General features: G+C 40.8%; 1 long non-coding RNA gene across 3 annotated transcripts in view; it reads right to left on the reverse strand.

The window, feature by feature from the left end:
• Nucleotides 1-13695, reverse strand: part of LOC144256833 (uncharacterized) — a 98807-nt gene that overhangs the window by 22046 nt on the left and 63066 nt on the right. For 2 of the 3 annotated variants that reach the window (XR_013344275.1, XR_013344273.1), the window contains exon 3: nt 3658-3771. The exons of the other annotated variant lie outside the window; for it this stretch is intronic. This is a non-coding gene — a long non-coding RNA (uncharacterized LOC144256833). The remainder of the gene's footprint in view (nt 1-3657; nt 3772-13695) is intronic. 3 annotated transcript variants of the gene reach the window in all.

A 13695-nucleotide genomic window follows, 5' to 3' on the forward strand; every position in this document is an offset into this window, starting at 1 on the left:
GTTTTCATTTAACTCTAGGAATTTTTTAATTTCCTCCTTGATGTCTTCTAAAACCCATTGATCACTCAGCAACCTATTGTTCATTCTCCAGGTGATGCTTGATTTTTCCTTTCTTCTTTTATCATTGATTTTCAGTTTCATTCCATTATGATCAGATAAGATGCATGGTATTATCTCTACCCCTTTGTATTGTCTAAGAGTTGCCCTGTGACATAGTATATGGTCTATTTTTGAGAAGGTTCCATGTGCTGCTGAGAAAAAAGTGTAGCTACTTGATGTTGGGTGGTATAGTCTATATATGTCAATTAAGTCTAGGTTGTTAATTGTGTTATTGAGTTCTATAGTTTCCTTATTTAACTTTTGTTTCGAAGATCTGTCCAGTGGTGAGAGAGGTGTGTTGAAGTCTCCCATGATTATTGTATGTTGGTCTATTAGACTCTTGAACTTGAGAAGAGTTTGCTTGATGAACACAGCTGCACCATTATTTGGGGCATATATATTTATGATTGTTATGTCTTGTTGGTGTATGGTTCCCTTGAGCAGTATGAAGTGTCCTTCTATATCCCTTTTGATTAGCTTTGGCTTGAAATCTATTTTATTAGATATGAGTATGGACACTCCTGCTTGTTTCCGCTGTCCATATGAGTGATATGATTTTTCCCAACCTTTCACCTTCAGTCTATGTATATCTTTTCCTATCAAATGCGTCTCCTGTAGACAGCATATTGTTGGGTCTTGTTTTTTGATCCATTCTACTAGCCTGTGTCTCTTAATTGGTGAGTTTAAGCCATTAACATTTAGGGTTATTATTGAGATATGGTTTGTTCTTCTAGCCATATTTGTTTATTGATGTTACTAAACCTGATTTGTTATCCTCTTTGACTACTTTCCCCCCTTTACTGTCCTACCTCCCATTGTTGGTTTTCAATGTTATTTTCCATTTCCTCTTCCTGTAATGTTTTGCCAAGGATTTTTTGAAGAGATGGTTTTCTAGCTGCGAATTCTTTTAACTTTTGTTTATTGTGGAAGGTTTTAATTTCATCTTCTAACCTGAAGCTTAATTTCGCCGGATACACGATTCTTGGTTGGAGCCCATTGTCTTTCAGGGTTTGAAATATGTTATTCCAGGATCTTCTAGCTTTCAGAGTCTGTGTTGAGAGATCAGCTGTTATCCTGATTGGTTTACCCCTAAATGTAATCTGCTTTCTTTCTCTTGCAGCTTTTAAAATTCTCTCCTTATTCTGTATGTTGGACATCTTCATTATAATGTGTCTAGGTGTGGATCTCTTATGATTTTGCACATTCGGCATCCTGTAGGCTTCTAGGATTTGGGATTCTGTCTCAATCTTCAATTCTGGGAAGTTTTCTCGTATTATTTCACTGAATAGACTGTTTATTCCTTTGGAATGGAGCTCTGTGCCTTCCTGTATCCCAATGACTCTTAAATTTGGTCTTTTGATATTGTCCCATAATTCTTGGATGTTCTGCTCATAGTTTCTTAGCAGACTTGCTGAGCTGTCTATGTTCTTTTCCAGTTGAAATACTTTGTCTTCATTGTCTGATGTTCTCTCTTCTAAGTGATCTACTCTGCTGGTAGTATTCTCAATTGAGTTTTTAAGTTGGTTTATTGTTTCCTGCATTTCTAGAATTTCAATTTGTTTGTTTTTTATTACCTCTATCTCCCTGTGAAATTGATCTTTTACTTCCTGGATTTGTTTGTCAATGTGATCTTTCATTGTCTGATTTTGCTGTCTCATGTCTTCCTTGAGACTCCAGATCATCTGAAGCATATATATCCTGAACTCTTTATCTGATATTCCATCTGTTGCAGCTATTACCTCTTCTAAAGTTGAGTTGACCTGCATTGCTTGTGGTCCTTTCTTTCCTTGTCTTTTCATACTGCTCGCGTTTCTTTCTGCTTGGTGCAACTGTTGTGTTTTGAAATTTACCCCCTATTTATTTATGTTGCTCTTGTATACTTGAAAAGTCTCCCTTGCAGGTGCGGGCGGCGGCTGTGCCCCTACTCCAATTGGGGTGACGTGTCTACCACGCTGGCGGCTCTCTGGGCCTGTTCCGGGAGTGGAAGGCGGCTCTGCTCTGTCCCTATTCCAATTGGGGTGTCGTGACTACAATGCTGGCAGGTCGCTGGGCCTGTTCTGGGCGTGGGCGGTGGGCTTGGCTGGCGGGATTCCACCTAATGGCAGTCCCTAACCTCCCTGCTTGCTAATTAATGGCTTCTCTGAGGCGCCACGCCTTCTGTAGCTGCGGGGCAGGCCGCGCGAATCAGTTGTCCTGGATCTCCGGGGTCCTGCTGCTGGCTGTTTTGATGTTGCAAGCTGTTGGAGAGTGGTGGTGTATTCTTCAGCTTTCCCGGATGGTGGCCGCTGACTGCCTGGATGGAGTGTCCGCTGTTTTGATGTTGCACTCTGAAGGAGAGTGGCGGTGTATCCTTCAGCTTTCCCGGATGGTGGCCGCTGACTGCCTCGGTGGAGTGTCCGCTGTGGGGGATGGGACTGTACCGCTTCCTTCCCCTTCTGAGATCCCGTGCTCGGCCCAAGGGTCCGTGTGGGCTTGGCTGGTGGGATTCCACCTAATGGCCTTCCCTAACCTCCCTGCTTGCTAATTAATGGCTTCACTGAGGCGCCACGCCTTCTGTAGCCACAGGGCAGGCCACGCGAATCAGTTGGCCTGGATCTCCCTCTCTGAAGATTCTTTTATTGAGTTGCTGTCAAAATGGAACTGAATTCCTATGTAGAGCAGCGGCATACCTAAGTGAAACATTAGAAAATAAATAGGGAATTCAGACTTTAAAAACTAGATAATTGAATCATGTGATGGCAAAGTTATGGTCTTATCCAGGAAAGCTACTTGGAAAAGGTAAATTTTAAAGGGTAACATCCTATGAATTGTCACTTACAAATGGAATGTAAGCAAAGGTACCAGTGAACAAGCAAAGTACAACTGCCTCTGTCCCATAAGTAGACTTGAGTGTGGTGAGGCATAAATAAAGTCTCCAATGAATGGTATCGATTTTGCTGTGAGAAAGAAGGATGAGGGCTGGAGTTGTAGCTCAATGGTAGAGCACTTGCCTCGAAAGTGTGAGGCACTGGGTGTGACCCTAGTACCACTTAAAAACAAAGACATTGAGTCCATATACACCTAAAATTTAAAAAAAAAAGAAAGAAGGATGAGTATACTGTGTAATTGGTCTAGCACCTATGGAGGAGGATGTGACATCTACATAAGTAAATTTCCCACATAAAATTGAAGTTGCCTTGTGCAAGGCCCTGGATTTGATCCCCAATACTAACAAAAACAAAAAACTTTGAAGTTGATGTTGCAATGGGCAAAAGGTGTGATTATGCAGTTGAAGGGGAGAAATAAAGAATGTCTACACGCTTCTGCACTTTTCAATGCTTTATTCACTCAAATCACTCAATACAATTTCACTCTATAAGTTCTTAATCAAGAAAATGACAATCCTTAATTCTCGACACTGCAATAGACATAACAATTCACAGCAAACAATTCTGTGGATTAATTAATTCTAAGCACTGCAGCACACTTAATCATGACAGGCTAATGACAGACATCCCTCTGCATGCTAAGTTCAAGTGTCAGACCAAAAGGCTTTAAGTCCAGCAGATGCACACTCACTCAGACAGCAGTGATCAGGTCAGGTGATCAGGCTTTTCCTGGGGTGGAGCTGACAGCCGGCTGAGGAGGTGGTCCTAGGAAGAAGTTGCAGCTCTCACCAGAGTCAAGATGTGCCTGTAGAGTTTGAGAGTGGTGAGGAAGATGCAGAGGGTCAGCAACTGAAGACAAGTGATGGGCTGTCAGTCCAGGTCATTATCAGGCACTCCAGCTTGTGTGCATCAGTATTGGCTGGCTGAATGTTCATTTGCTCTATTATTTATACTAAATTTGGGAGCTTTTGACCCCCCTTTCCATCCTTATCAGCTGCCACTGGATTTCTCAGTAACATCATATTACCCTGGGGTTAAAACATCTCACCTGGTGGTCCCCACCCTGATATTTTTACCTTTCCCTATTATCAGGTGAGGACAGCCTGCCAGAGGCTTCACTCTGAGTTTATCAGGGTGAGGGGAAGTGACTTGCTTGTGTCTGAGGGCCACACTGGAGGGCTTCTTTAGGCATGCATGGTGAGACTGCAGGTTTCAAACTGGAGTTTTTAAAATGGAGTTGCTTAGGCTCAGGCCTAAGGCCATTCTCACAGTTGGCTATTTTAACTTTAATTAAAATAGCCACAGACTGTATATTTCTACCAGCCTCTGTAACTGTTTTGCCTTTTCTCCATTTGAGTGATAAAAAAAAAAGAAAAAAAAAAAGAATGAAGGTCCTGTGCTTTAGGAAATGCACCAGTAATCAGAAGGCCAATGGAGGAATATAGGCTTATTAGCCCCTAGGAGGCTGTGGGCAGGGGTGTGGACTGGGCTCATAAGCACGTGGTGCCGCTGCAGCTTGTCCCTGCAGGAGGATCATGGCCCCTTAGCAATGCCTGGCAAGCTCCTGTCCCTTACCCTGCTCCTACTTTTGCTTCTTGAAGAAAGATTATCAGGTAATTATTGGTTTTCATTGAGATGTTCATGTGTGTGTGTGTGTGTGTGTGTGTGTGTGTGTGTGTGTGTGTGTGTCTCTGTGTATCTGTGTCTGGGGATGGAACCCAGGGCCTTGTCCCACGCTAAGCAAGTGCTCTACCACTGATCTACACTCCCAGTCCAGGTGTGTGTGAAATGATGACTCACAGGCACCAATCCACTCCTGTCCAGTCAGAGAGTTTGAATCAAGTTTCCTGCTGCCTCATACCCTGGCCAAGAGAGCAGGTAGAGAAATATTTTTGATAGAAACCACAGTGCCTTATGGGAATTCTAAATAAGAAAAGCATGAGCTTTGGGGTCAGACTTGTGTTTTGGGGTCAGACTTCCTGGACAAGGAATCTGATATGAGCCTTGTTCCCCTGATTCATGGAAAAACTGCTGCCTTAGGATTTCTGTGAGGTTTAAAGGTGCCGTTGTTGAGGAAGCTCACAGAACCAAGCTTGGCACACATCAATCACCTCCAGGGCCCCCTTTCTCTCTTGTTCATTAGAGACAGCGCCCCTGAAAGGAGCCCCTCCTGTCCACGTGATGACACTCATTTGTTCTGCTCAGATTCCTTGTTAGAGAGGCATAGGTGAGGAGGAATTGGTCTTAGGTGCCTTCCCAAATGGCTCTTCAGGTTAAATGCTGGTTGAATGGGCTTCAAGAAGAGTCTTTCTGAGATTTTTCCCTCTAGCAGTCTGAGGTGGAATTTCCCAGGGATCATAACTGCCGGGGTCCTGCCCTAGCGGGGTCCAGGGAGTCCTGAAGGAGGAGTGGCGTCGGCGAAAAGATGAGACAGGAATCGTTCCGTTGGAGCAATCTCCAGAGAGAGAGAGCTAATGCAGCTTTCTCTGGGTCATCTTTTATTACAATTTTTCTCATCATTATAGATTCAGAATACGTCATTGATTATATAATTTAAAACTTTGCCAAGACATGACATTTCCTTAACCATGATTGGGGGTACAAACAATGTAACATTAATTTACATTTTTCCAGGATATGACCTTCAGTTATGTAATTATTAAAAGTACAGAATCATTAATAAAATACGTCACTAATTTACATTTTTCAGATTTTCCCAAGATTTACTATTTTTCCCCAAGGTATGTTATTTTCTTATTAACTAATGCCAAACTACTTAACCAGACTCTAAGTCTCCTAACCAATCATTAACCTAAAGTACACTTGTACTTTATTTCTAATCTAAAATTCCCATCTAAAAAAGTCCCTTTAAATCTTATATTTAAAATATCCTAAAGTTTATGAATCATTCTTAAAACATATCAGAAACCTATACAACTAAAAACTTAAGAATTTCTAAACTTAAGAATCTAAATAAAATATTTCTAACATTATTCTAAAACTGTGTCTTATAAAGCTATTTTAATTAATTCCTAAATTTATTCTCATAAAACTGGTTGAGCTGCTTTCTCAAAGAGTTTCTTTGTTTCTCAGTCAAGGTGCACTAGTTCTCATATCTTTATAATCTTTCTCAATAGAAAGTAAGTTCTAAAAATCAATCCACTTTCCACCAATATTAACTATGCTCATCATATATCCCTATGTAAAGTAAGAAAGGGTTTATAAAAAGAGAAGAATATATATTTATATGTTTTCACTTTCCTAAGTGTATAATATAACTTTCCTTAATCAAAAATGAAACTGCATGTGGTGAACTTTGTGAAATAAGCATACTGATTAGGTTTTCTAAGAGGCAGGAAATATGGGCTTGGCTTCTAGTTGAAATAATCAATATGGTGCCTAAAATTCTCATGACCTTTCAAAGGATGATTGTTGTCCATTATCAGATTTGTCCACAATGTACCGAGATAGAAGAACAGCCTTCTACTTTGTCCTTGATATGCTGAGGGGTAGTAGAACAGCCTCCAAGGCATGAACTACCTGTTATGTTCTAGCCATCTGAAATTTAATTTTTTGGCATTTAACATACTCATGCCTCCTGTCAGAAACATAAGCATGAAAATGAAAAGTCCCAATTACATAAAAAAGGGTCTCGTTTCCCACCAACCAGCGTGGCTTTGCCAGCATTCATCCTCACTGTGACCCTGTCAAGACAGTGGGAGAGCGGCTTTGCCAAAACTTTTTCTCACTGTGACCCTGTCAAGACAGTGAGTGGGGGATCGCCTTCACCACATAACTCTATCTAAGATGGGTTCCCCCACCTGTCTGGGGTTACCCTTTTACAGTGTGAACTATATTTTTTATTTTCTTCTTTAAATATTGGAGATTGAACCCCTGTTTTATCACTGAGGTGAAAAAAATCTCTGATTTACTATTCCCATCCCATTTTTAAAGTTTTAATTTTGAGACAAGGTCTCACTAAATTGCTGAGGCTGGCCTCAAACTTGAGAACCTACTGCTTCAGCTCCCCAATAACTGGGATTACAGATGCACACCAGCATGCCTGGTTACAGGGTGCAATCTTGCTGTAGGTTATTTAGGTGTTTCTCCTGCAGGTTTGAAGTAATGCCTGCTTTTAAACCCACAGTTTAAAAGTAAGTTGCTACATAGCACTAATCCTTATAAATGACAGAACAAGGATACACTTTTATTGTACTGTTGGTCAGCTTTTCATTGCTGTTACACAAATCCCCGACAAGCACAATTTAGACGAGGAAAACTTTATTTGGGGTTCACGATTTCAGAGGACTTAGTCCATGGTCTCCTGAGCCCATGACTCTGGGCCCACGTGAGGCACCATGGCAGTAGGGCCTGGTGCTCAGTACATGGCAACCAGGAAGCAGGGAGAGTGGGCTAAGGCGACAGGGAAAAAATATCAAACCCAAAGGCAGGTGACCCCAGTGACCTATTTTCTCTAGCCACACCTCATCTGCCTACACCTAACACTGAGTACAGTAGTCCTTTCAAATTATTAATTCACTGATTAGATTGCAGCTCTCACAATCTACCTGTGAACATTGTTCACCTGAGCTCATTGTTAATGAGCTTTTGGGGGACATCTCATATTCAAGCCATAAGAGATGAAATACAGCACTCCAAATCTCTGTTCTACTTTGACCTTGGGCACTTAAGCGGTGAAAGTCTTTAGTCATCCTCAACACTACACTTTTAACTGTTGCCAGAATAGAAAGAAAAGATAAAACCTATTTACTCACTCTATAAGGTTTCTATGACAATGTGGGTTTGTCATAAGGAAACTGATGTGCCCTAAAACTAACAATGTGACTTATTTCCTCCTTGGTCTAAGACCTGAAGATCTCAGGACTTTAAAGAATTCTCAGAAAAACAACTCTCCAAATTCCTGAACAATCACCTGGCCAAATTGGTAGACAAGAGTGGCAAATTCTAAGTGCAAAGATATTCATGCACACAGGATAATTCTACTATATATTTTAAGATTAAAATACATTCTCACAAAAATACTAAAATGATAAACCATGTATAGAATACCTGCCTCTAATCCAGAAGGGTTTTTAGAAGAAAATTAAAATGTAGGGCTGGGGCTGTAGCTCAGTGGCAGAGCGCTTGCTTGTCTAGCATGTGTGAGGCACAGATCCTCAACACCACATTAAAAAAAAAATAAAATAACGTAACATAAAGGTATTTGTCCATCTTCACTACCAAAAGAATTTTTTTAAGTATTAAAATGTAGAATAAGATGTACAAACACACTGATAGGGACATGCTCTAAAGATAGGCCAAAAATCGAGCCCACATAGCCCAGCAGGTTTTTGTTAGAGAATGTCTGTAAGGTGTTGGGCAAGTCAAGGAGCCTTTCTGTGACTTGCTTTCCTTGTTTGACCTTAGAGACCCACAGTTGTAGGTCCTAAGTAGTTGGTGATTGTTCTCAACCACTCCAGACTCAGCACCTACCACTGGACACCTAGATGGATAGGTCGCACCTCTGAGCCCCCTGCAGGACTTCCTTGAGCCAACAGCACACCTGCACTCAGCATCTGATGCAGGTGCGTCACATATTGTGGGAGCATAAGTCCTTGGCCAGGAGGTGGAATGGAGACCAACATGGAATGAACCAGCTGGGAACCAAGATAGGGTTCAATATCAGGGTGAGGAATGGAAAAGAAAACCAGGCTCTGCAAAATGAGGGTTTCCAGCTGTATGCTCTCATCTGTTAGGGAGTGGACAGGGGCTGAATTGGGAAAAAAACTACAGAGCAGGTGAATTTGGGGGCAGCAGCAGCAGACCCATGCTTTATCTCCAGTTGTCACTTATTGCTGTACGACTGGGACAACTTTCTGAGTACAGTTTCCTTGTCTAACAAAAGAGGGGACTAAGTGTGAAATCAAGCTCCATCTCTCTCCCAGAATCCCCTCCAGACAAGGTTTACCAGTTAGGATGACAAAGGAGTGAGATTTACAAGGACCAGGTCCATGATCACAGAGCAAGAAAAGAGGGTGAATTTGTGAATGACAGACAATGAATGCACAATGGCTGTATATTTACATCTATACAGCAGCACATCCAGCACTTCATTCCTTCTTTAACTGATAATATTCCTTCATAAAGATAAAACCCATTTTGTTTGCCCATTCATCTACTGATAGACATTGGAGTGGTTTTCCCTCTTTGGCTCTGGTGAATCATGCAGCTTGAGCATGTGTGTATGGATCCTTGTTGGGGTACTTGATTTCAGTTCTTTGGGAATATACACTGAATGGAATTGCTGGTTCATACGGGGAGTCTGTGTTTACTTGGTCAAGGAGCGAACAAACTGTTTTCCACCATTTTCCACTCCCACCAGTGATGTGAAGGGAGTTACAGGTTCTCCACATCTTTGCTGGGCTATGTGTGCTCGATTTTTGTCCTGTCTTTAGAGCATGTCCTTATCAGTGTGCTTGTTCATCTTATTCTACATTTTAATACTTAAAACATTCTTTTGGTAGTGAAGATGGACAAAAATGCATTTATTTTATTTTATTTATTTTGGTACCTTCCATCTCTTTTGTCTTAGCCATCATAAATGGGATGTGCTTTCTCAAGTGCTTTGGGTTTGCATCAACTTTGTCTCCCCCTTGCAGGGAAGTTGTCCACTCTGTCATACCAAATCAATTCTTGATTGTTTTTGCATTAACTTTGATTAACTTTTTCATTTTTCTAACATTTAATCCATTTTCCAAACAAGCTGCTAAATATTCCCTTTTATTCGCAGGCTTGGACTTGTAACATAATGTACATCCCTATGTACAGTTCTGTTGTTAAGATATGAATGGACGGCACTTACTTATGTTTCTTTTTTTTTTTTTGGTCTAATTAGTTATACTTGAAAGCAGAATGAATTTTGATTCATGGTACACAAATGGAGCACAACTTTTCATTTCTCTGGTTATACACTATGTAGAGTCTCACCATATGTGCAATCACATATGTACCTGGAGTAATGATGTTCATCACATTCCACCATCTTTTCTGCCTCCAAACCCTTCTTCCCTCCCTCCTCTTTGCCCAATCAAAGTTCCTCTATTCTCCCTATGCCTCCTTACCATTATTAGCATCCACTTATCAGAGAGAACATTCAGCCTTTGTTTTTTGGAGATTGGACTACTTCACTTAACATGATGTTCTCCAACTCCAACCATTTTTAAAAATACTTATTTTTTAGTTGTAGTGAGACACAATATTTAATTTATTTATATGTGGTGCTGAGGATCAAACCCAGGGCCTCCCATGTGCAAGAAGAGTGCTCTACCACTGAGCCACAACCTCAGCCCTCCAACTCCATCCATTTACCTGCAAATGCCATATTTTTATTCTCTTTTATTGCTGAATAATATCTATTATATATATATATATATATATATATATATATATATATATCTCACAGTTTCTTTATATATCAATCTGTTGAGGGAATCTAGGTTGGTTCCACAGTTTAGTTATTGTGAATTGAGCTGCTATGAACATTGATGTGTCTGTGTCACTATAGTGTGCTGATTTTAAGTCCTTTGGGTATAGACAGAGGAATGGGATAGTTGAGTCAAATGGTGGTTCCATTCCAAGTTTTCTTGGGAATCTCCATACTGCTTTCCATAGTGGTTGCACCAATTTGCAGTGCCACCAGCAATGTATGAGTGTACCTTTTCCCCCACATGTATGTGTTCCTAAGTCCCTTCGTGGTCGATGGTCACTCGGCTACCTTGTGTGTGTGTGTGGGGGGGAGTAGAGACGTGGAATCAACGCACAGACTCCAGGAGCTGGTGAGAGAACTGGCTGGAGACCCAGTCGTCCAGTAGCTCAGTTTATTTTTGGAATGCACACAACTGTTATAGGGTTTGAGTGGGGTGTGCCTGTCAATCATACATAAGCAAGACAACATCCATAAGCCAATCATCTTCTGCCTAATGTAACCACACTGTGTGGAAACTCTAAATATTGCTGTTGTGGCAGAAAGCAATCTGGAAGGGTCTTTGGCCCTTACTGAGTCTGGGGTTTCATGCCCTGAAGCCCCTGACTCTTGTTTTCCTGGTCTGGTAGTTTGGCAACATAAACCACAAGTGCTGAGTATGTGGTTTCACCCCATCCTGCAGGCCCTCCTGTCAGGCCTGAACGAACATGGATACTTCAAGCATTTATGAGCTGCTCGTAGCTGCTAGCTGCGGCTGAAAGTTATTCCAACCCCACATCCTTGCCAACACTTATTATTGCTTGTATTCTTTATAATTGCCATTCTGACTGGAGTGAGATGAAATCCTACATTAGTTTTGATTTGCATTTCTCTAATTACTAGAGATGTTGAACATTTTTCCATATATTTGTTGATTGATTGTATATCTTCTTCTGAGAAGTGTTTGGTCAACTCCTTAGCCCATTTATTGATTGGGTTGTTTATTTTTTTGGTGTTAAGTTTTTTGAGTTCTTTATATATTCTGGAAATTAGTGCTCTATCTGATGTGCATGTAGTAAAGATGTTCTCCCCCTCTGTGGGCTTTCTCTTCACATTACTGATTGTTTCCCTTGCTGAGAAGAAGCTTTTTAATTTGAATTATCCCATTTATTAATTCTGGACTTCATTTCTTACACTTTAGGAGTTTGGTTAAGGAAGTCAGGACCTAATCTGACATGATGAAGATTTGGGCCTACTTTTCTTCTATTACATGAAGGTCTCTGGTCTGATTCCTAGGTCCTCGATCTATTTGGTTGAGTTTTGTGCATGGAGTGAGATAGTGGTTTAATTTCTTTTTGCTGCATATGGATTTCCAGTTTTCCCAGCACCATTTGTGGAAGAGGCTGTCTTTTCTCCAATGTATGTTTTTGGTGCCTTTGTCTAGTATGAGATAACTGTATTTATGTGGGTTTATCTCTGTGTCTTCTATTCTGTACCATGGGTCTACATGTCTATTTTGGTGTCAATACCATGCCAATTTTGTTACTATAACTCTGTAGTATAGTTTAAGGCCTGGTATTGTGATGCCCCCTTCTTCACTCTGGCACTTTTATGATTTTTTAATGGCACTTAGTTTTATTTGTTTCTCTTACCTACAGTTGTCACATAGTTTCTATTTATGCCTCTACATTTTGCTGTTAGTATTTATATTTCAGATAATTTTCATATACTTTGCCAAATTCTCTCCAAAGGAATCCACTGATAAAATCATAAGACTGTAGTTTGTATCTTTTGAGCAAACTAATATTTGTCTAACTGATCTCAAAAAGATTTGTAATGTGGATGTAAGCTTTTGAACTTCAGTTAGCCAGCTTCCTAAGCCTGGATTCTAAATTTGTTTGGACTTGCCTCATGTGGGAAATGGACAGATTTTCCTTAGGTTTAAGTAAAAATCAAACAATGGAGAATTAGATTGGTTGGAATCTATTATCTCTGCAGAATGTGTTGTCTGATTGCTGTGTAGTCACCTACTTTTCCTAGCTATAGCAGCCTTACCACTGTCAAAGAGCAGCAGCAGATTTAAGACCACCACTCCATTTATATGCTTTGTAAAGAAGAAATCAAGAAAAATGACATGTCACTTAGTAGACTTAAAAGTATTTTCATGCCTGGAAAACTCATCCTGAACAAGAGACACAGCACACATGCACAGTTGCAGACATGAAGTCCCAGCAGCTCACCCCACTAAGAGTACAATGTGAAAACAGAACTATTTCTAACATACCTCATTTTGTCCACTGGCATCATAAAATACTGGTTTGCATATATTTGCACACAATAACAGATATCTTCTAGCCCGTCTCAGTGAGATAATTTGGGCTGAATGATAGGTAACACTTGAAAAATAAAGCAATTCTAAATCCAAAAATCTTTCATTAATTTCCAATAATGATTTAAAATCAGAATATGTGCTAGGGACAGTGGTTTGGATCTGCAGTGTCCCCTAAGGCCCATGTATTGGAGACTTGGTCGCCAGCTTGTAGTGCTACTGGGAGGTGATGAAATCTTTAGAAGGTGGGATCTAGTGTTAGGAGGTGGTCAAGTCAATGAGGGTGTGCCCTTGAGGAGAGGTTGGAACATGGGCCCCTTCCTGTTTCTCTCTTTCCTTCTTGACTGCCATGAGGTCAACAGACCTCCTATGCTTTATGTTCTAACCATGAGATTCTGGGCACCCACAGGCCTTCAGCAACAGGACAAGCAACCCGAGACTGAAACCTCTGGGATCATGAGCCAAAATAAACCTTTCCTCCTTCTAAGTGGATTATTTCAGTATTTTGCCACAAAAGACTGACCAATACATTAGGTTATGTCATGGAAACATCTCAGACATCTCAGTGACTTCAAACGAGAAAGGTATTGTCCTGCACACTGTATGTCCTCAGTGGATGTGCAGGCAGCCTGTCATTGGGTCCTGGAGGCACACAGGCTGGTGAAATGGCCACCAACTCCAAGCTAGGTAGTGGTTATACCAGAGAGAAAAGAGGGCTTTCTGTGTGTTTCATATTAGAAACACTATGTACTAAAGCTAAGAAAGATGTTATTGACTCTATAGCTGGGAAATACAGACTGCTAGAGCACAGAGAGGGGTGGAGCATTCGTGATGGACAGTTTGGGATTACCCCCTATATGCTAGCCCATGCCTTTTATATATACAATCATGTCAGTCCTTGAATTTTCCTTGAATTTACCATGATCTAAAACATTAAC

The sequence above is a fragment of the Urocitellus parryii genome, chromosome 9 (genome assembly GCF_045843805.1).
Source record: "Urocitellus parryii isolate mUroPar1 chromosome 9, mUroPar1.hap1, whole genome shotgun sequence".
Lineage (NCBI taxonomy): Eukaryota > Metazoa > Chordata > Mammalia > Rodentia > Sciuridae > Urocitellus > Urocitellus parryii.